Genomic DNA, 7,337 nt, shown 5'->3' with positions numbered 1-7,337 from the left:
ACTGCAATGAAAAACCAGCTACCCCAGGACATGGCAGCACCCCAACCTTCTCGGGTCCCCCAAAGATGGTCAACGCCCCCCACGTCAGCAGGAAGCAGTCTTAAGAATTCGACGCCCTTATTCCTTAACCTGCCATGTCTAAACACCCCACCTTTTTTTAATAATAAGTAGAGGTGGGAATGAAAGGTTCAGGCATTATGCTGGCCTGCCCCTGTTACCTGGTGAAACAGGCAGTACCCTGGTCAGCCCAAGGTTCCATGGGAACTAAGTCTGCACACAGGTGCAGAGGACCCCCTTAAAAGATAGGCCCCTGCCCATTTACGCTCTCTGTCTCTCTGTTTCTCTGTCCCGCTCTGTTCCTCTGTTCCTCTGTCCCGCGCTCTGTGCGCTCTGTCTCTCTATGGCGACCGGCCATGGCGATCAGCCATTTACCCCTGTTCCTCTTCTTAGTCTCCTCATTCTGCCGGGCCTTATAATAAACTTATAGTCTCATGTCTATCTCAGCATTTCTCTTTTCTTCTTTTTAAACAAAACAATAACAGTTAGTACTTACGTTATTAATGTTGCAAAGAATTTTCTATGTCTCCTATTCATTCTCTTTAACTCATTTCCATTTACCTAAAAACTTTTCACAAAAGAACATATTTTGATACATCAAATACTATAGTTGTATAAGAAGATTAAGAAGATATAAATATCTTCTTAAACTATGCATCAAATAATGTACTGTTGTTACCAACTTGTGTGTGTGTGTGTGTGTGTGTGTGTGTGTGTGTGTTTCTTTGTGACAACTTGTCTGTCTGGGTTCTATCCTTATTATTGAAAGACTTCTTATTTTATCTTCCCCCAATGCTCTCATTTCATAATTGGTATAAATAAATGGTTAAAAGTAAATTTCTCAGTGAAACTATGAATGTATTTTCTTCTCACTTCTTTTCAAGTTTACTTTTATTATAAGCTTTCATTAATATCAAAATTCTTTCTTTTTCTTTTTCGTTTTTTCCTATTTCTTTTTCTTTTCTTTTTTCTTTCTTTTTTTTTTTTTTTTGGTTTTATGAGACAGGGTTTCTCAGTTCTTACCCCACAGCTTTTAACAGCATAAAGAGGATTCTTTAGCTCAATCAAGAATCATCAGACACTGTAACCAGTGTGAGTAAGGACTCTGTCACCTACAACTAATGTAATTAGTCATTTGTATTTTAGTTTACCCATCAGTAAAATAATACAGAACATACAAAATTCTTATCTTAAACCTAAGACTTTGAGGGTTTCTGTAGATGCATGGCAAATAGAAATTAATATTTGCTTTTGAAAATTCATTCCTCCTGGGGTAATACTGATTTCCTGTGTTTATGTGTACATAAGTATTTTGAACCTGGAAATTGTTTTTCATATGCTAATGAGCTAAGACAAAATGAATATCATGTCCTCTTTAATTATATTTGTTACATTTTCATTTTAAAACAAAATGATTCATTGGAGAAGAAATGTTCTTTTAAAAAGTCTTGAACCAATAACAATCACATTTATCACTTCATTATTTATTGCTTGTCTTATATGTAACTCAAATAAACACATTCTTTTCTTTTGTTTTTTGCAGATTTTTTTATTTGAATTAGAAACAAGATTGTTTTACATGACAATCCCAGTTTTCTCTCCCTCTCCTCCTCCCCTACCACCACCACTCCCAACTAAAACCCTACCTATCACATATCCTTTCTGGTCCTCCTGGATGGTGAGGCCTTCCATTGGGTGTCATCAGAGTCTATTGTATCCTTTGGGATAGGGCCTAGGCCCACCCCTGTGTGTCTTGGCTCAGGGAGTATTCCTCTATATGGAATGGGCTCCCAAAGTCCACACCTATGCTAGGGATAAATACTGAACTTCTACAGGAGGTCCCATAGATTTCTGAGGTTTCCTTACAGAAACCCATGTTCCTGGGATCTGGATCAGTCTCATGTTGGTATTCCAGCTATCAGTCTGGGGAGCAAGAATTCCCAGAAAATGGATGAAACTTGAAGAAACCATTCTGAGCGAGGTAACCCAATCGCAAAAAGACAAACATGGTATGTACTCACTCATATGCGGATTTTAGACATAGAATAAGGATTACCAGCCTACAATCCACACTGCCAAAGAAGCTAATAAACAAGGAGGTCCCTAAGAGAGACATACATGGTCCCTGGAGAAGGGGAGAGGTTCAAGATCTGCTGAGCAAATTGGGAGGTTATAAGTCTGTTTAAGTTGCCCAGAAAATTGTTCATTTCCTTTAAATTTTCCAATTTTGTGGAGTACAGGTTTTCAAAGTATGACTTGAAGATTCTCTGGACTTCCTCAGTGTCCATTGTTATGTCCCCCTTTTCATTCCTGATTTTGTTAATTTGTATGATCTCTCTCTGCCTTTTGGTTAATTTGGATAACGGTTTGTCTATTATGTTGATTTTCTCAAAGAACCAACTCTTTGTTATATTGATTCTTTGAATTGTTTTCTTTGTTTGGACTTTATTGATTTCTGCCCTCAGTTTGATTATTTCCTGGTGTCTGCTCCTCCGGGCTGAATTTGCTTCCATTTTTTCTAGAGCTTTCAGCTGTGATGTGAAATCTCTGGTGTGGCTATTCTCTAGTTTCTTCATGTGAGGTCTTTCATGGGGCGGGGGTCTTCAGAGTCTGTCATATCCTTTGGGATAGGGCCTAGGCCCTCCCCCTATGTGTCTAGGCTGAGGGAGTATCCCTCTACGTGAAATGGGCTCCATTCTTACATCAGAGGTAAATACTGATCCACTACCAGGGGGCCCAAAGAGTGCTGGGGCCTCCTCATTGCAATCCACATTCAGGGGTCTGGATCAGTCCTGTGCTGGCTTCCCAGACATCAGTCTGGGGTCCATGTGCTCCCCTTGTTCAGGTCCCCTGTTTCTGTGGGTTTCACCAGCCTGGTCCTGACCTCTTTGATCTTCACTCCTCCCTCTCTGCAACTGGGTTCCTGAGTTCAGTTCAGTGTTTCACTGTGTCTGCCTCTGCTTCCATTAGCCACTGGATGAGGGCTCTAGCATGGCATATAAGGCAGTCATCAGTCTCATTATATGATAAGGACATTTAGGGTAGCATCTCCACCATTGCCTAGATTGTCAGTTGGTGTCATCCTTGTAGATCTCTGGAAATCTCCCTAGTGCCAGATCTCTCCTGTGACCTATAATGGCTCCCTCTCTTATGGTATCTCTCATCCTGCTGTCCTCTATGCTTCCCCTGACAACTTAACCTTCCTGCTAAGTCCAAGCTTTGGAGAATTCTTTAGAAAAATAATATGCAACCTCAAATGATCATGTTTTATCTTGCATTGTCTATTTATATAGCATGCTTGTTTGAAGCAAGGCAGTTGAAACTCATGTCCCCCTCTGTATACTATCATTCTATGTAACTGCTGATTAAGCCACTTAAGACTATATTTGCAGTGCAAACCTTTAAAGTAACATCTCACAAATAAATTTATGCAGCTGATAAAGATTGTTAACATCTATAATTTTTCATCAGGAACAGTTTTTCATTAGTCTCTAGCTCTTTTTTCCCCTTATGGATCAAATTCAATTATATTTATATATAAAGGTTTTCCCCACCTAGTGTTTTGACATTTAAAATGTCTTTACACTACAATTTGGTATTGAAATGGAATTTCTTTTTACATAGAGAAGCACATAAATACCTCAGAACATTTTACAGAATTAAGGGATTCATATTTAGACCTTGGAGCAATACAATTAAACATCTGTCTGAATATCATCTGTCTGTCTGTCTGTCTGTCTGTCTGTCTGTCTATCTATCAATCATCTATCTACCTACTCTCTATCATCTATCTATTATGTGTCTGTATCTATCAGTGTCTCTATATGTCATCTGTCAGTTTATGTGTTTCTCTACCTATTCTGAACTTGATGATGTGTCAGGAGAAATATGTTAGTACTATGTCATTTATGTCCTTCTTTGTCTATAAGCACTGAAACTCTCAGTTATAATTGGATAAGGTAAATACAATTTTTCTTTTCTTAAGTCACCTAATATTGTCAGCAGCAAACATTCTGAACCCTCCAGACGTCTAAAAGAATAATTTAAAATAAATATTTTTCATTGTAGATAGAATAAATTTCAGTGATAATTGTGAAGAAAATTTACCAGGTACAAAATTTCTTGGCCCAATAATTGATCAGTTTTTGGTGACTTTGTAATGTCAAATAAAATGCTGTAAAATAATGCAATTAATTCACTGTTTGTATTTTTCAGACATTAGAATCACAGACAGTTTTGAAATTGAGGAACTGTTACAACCACTAACATTTAACAATGCTTCATGAGATCCTTGACAACTTATGTTCTGAATTAATTTCTTCACATTTGTATTTATGTATTAAGTAATTACTGGTTCTACTTAGATTGAAATAAACATACTGTTCCAAAGCATCTTAATTCTGTCTCCATGTGATGTCATTTTTCTTCCTGAAGTAAATACCTAAAGTAGAACAAACATAGTGAGTCAATTTTAATACTGTTGCCTTATTTTCAACCTTTGAGATGGGCGGATGGTTCCTGACATGAGCTGAGATTCAAACTCACAACTTTTTAAACTCTTTTCATATTTCACTTATATCTGTTATCTCATATTTAACTTGTATCTTTTATCTTACTGATTCAAGAATTGCCATAACTGACCAATATTTAGCCATTTCCCTTATTTGTATCTATCTCAGGGCATTTGATCTCTTTCTATTATGGAATACAAGAATATCAAATCTAGGCTGGAATGTAAATAGAAGGTTCAGAGGAAAACCTAATGGTTTTTTGTTGTTGTTTATTTTTATTTTTGTTTTTCTGAAGTGAAATGAATCCTTAGTAAAGTTTTAGAGCTGTTTTTTTTTCTTATTGGCAAATAGTTTTTATTAACATCTGATTCATGTATTTGATTTCTTTTCCTTTTAGTAATAGAAAAAAGCAGTAAATGGTACATTTAAATGATCTTAAAATGATGCGTAAAATAATTAGATCAGATTCAATTTTGTGTGATTACTTTGAGTTTTATATTGATAAAAAGGTTGTAATTGGGTATATGATGTGCAGTGACACAAACAGGTAGCAATTAAGGAGTTTATAGAAAAGGCCCAGGAATAAGGCCAGATTCACGATGGTATCAATGTAAGCATGCTTACAGACCATTGAATTCTTGCAAGTTGGAAGATTTAGCTCACTGGATTTATTGGAAATCATATATATAATTTTAAAGGAAAAGGAACCAAGGAAACATCCAGTGTTTGGTCTTAGCAACTGACAAAAATAGTCTTGATATTAGGGAAAAATGTGTAAAGAACAATGTGTGGGGGAGGGTTAGGATAAGAAAGAAAGGGGGATCCCATTGAAGACTTCACAGTTGTAGAGTTGGGGCTTGCTGGGCTGCCACCCAGACTTCTGATGAGGAGATTCTGGCTGGTAAGTTTTGTCATATCTTCCAGGAAATAATGGGACTGACACTGATTGAACAGTAAATGGGCAAATTGGACCTGTACTTGCTCCTGTCATGCTATCCTGAGGATGAGATGCAGAAGTGCCGGGAAAATGGCTGGATGGGACTAGTATCTGATGGGGAATGTACTTCTTTATATGTTTATCTTGTTGATTATTAAATGAAGTACTTGTTTGTCTAATGAGACAGCAAGTTAGACAGGACTAGGTGTCAAAGAGGATTCTGGGAAATGTAGTAGAGAAGTGGTGATCCTGGCAGGAAGTGACATAGCAAGGAGACTCATATTTAACCAGGGAGAAATAGGAAGTGGCCCCTTTTCCCTTCGCCTCCTCCAGTGGGGGGATATGAGCCACTGGCAAGGAGGGACGCCAGTAAGGCATCCAATAAGATAAGTCTTATAAAATATATAATTAATAATAATTAAGACTGAGCTAACAGATGAGAATCCTAGTCATTGGCCAAGCAGCATTGTACTTAATGCAAGTCTCTCTGTGTATTAATTTGGGCCCTAACTCAGGTGGGCAGCTGGCATAAAGCACACACGTGGTGGTGGGGCTCGGCGGGTTATGGCGGAAAGATTTATCGTAACATAGTGGTGTCAGAAGTGGGATGACCCCATGCCCCAACGTTCCTAGAGAAAGAGGGAAACCTGCTGCCACAGCCTTCCCTGTCGGGGCTAAGAGGCATCGGAGCAGCTTCATATGCTCGCACTGTCCCGGCGCTTCTGGAGTTTAGATTCGGCACTCCCAAGATGATAAAGACAGATCCAGATAAAGAAAAACCTCTAAAGGTTTACACTGAATTTAAAAATATATGTAGGCTTATGAGAGAAAAAAATAACAGGAGGAAATAGAGTAGCTGGTAGGATTTGCTGAAGGAAGCAGAAGCAGGCAGATTTCCACAGAGAAACCTTGTCTTGGGGAAAAAAGAAACAAAAGAAAGTAAAATAAAGTAATTAAAAAGCCACATAAAGATAGAAAATACACAGAGAATCTGGATACTATATGTCATATTGTTGTCTTTAGATTGATTGCCAAGGAAAGACTTACTGCTGCTAAAATACATTTGATTATAAATGCTGCTAAATTAATCCAACTTATACATTTTAAAAATGCTTTGACTTCAAAATTTAAGTCTAAGGACAGGCTACTTGGAAAAAGAATTTCTGTTTGTGTTTCCACAGAAAATAAAAAGCTCTGGATTCCTTCCAGACTAATATGGTTTGATCAAGCAAAAGCCCCCTAAAGCTGAGACAATACAGCCTTACAGACTACAAAAACAAGGACTTGGTCAGGTTTCTATGTTTTATCATGATTCCAATGGTATGAACATTGCCCCTAATCAGCAGGAAGCAGTTTAGAAGGAACAACGCCCAAATCCCCAAATATTGTTTATAAATGTTTGTTTTCATTTAAATGGGGTTGGTTATAAATGATAATGAGCATAGTCAATTTTTTTTAAAGAAAAGAAGGGGAATAGGATATAGGAATGAATACTTTGCATTGGTTAGATTTTCATTTATTGATACAACTTTAAGGTCAATTTTGTGATACGTATATGTCTCCTTGTTTAAGTATTATGTTTATACAGATCTTTTAAAATGATATGCATAATTAAATACAGGTTATATAATCTGACCTATAATGGTCAGAACTTATAATTAGGGTAGTTAGGTTTTCTAGATATACAGAGATGTATTTGAGATGGTTAGGTATTCTTCAAACCTTTCAAAGACCCACAGAAATATGGCATTTTAATGGTTTAGCGTTTTCCTTGGCAGTGAGACGCAACTGCTCCTGGCACAACAATTATGTCAAAAAGGAGGATGGGCATC

Source organism: Cricetulus griseus, assembly GCF_003668045.3.
Source record: "Cricetulus griseus strain 17A/GY chromosome 1 unlocalized genomic scaffold, alternate assembly CriGri-PICRH-1.0 chr1_1, whole genome shotgun sequence".
In the NCBI taxonomy this organism is placed as follows: Eukaryota; Metazoa; Chordata; class Mammalia; order Rodentia; family Cricetidae; genus Cricetulus; species Cricetulus griseus.
The sequence above is the reverse complement of the archived record's forward strand: the minus strand, read 5'-3'. Positions refer to the sequence as shown.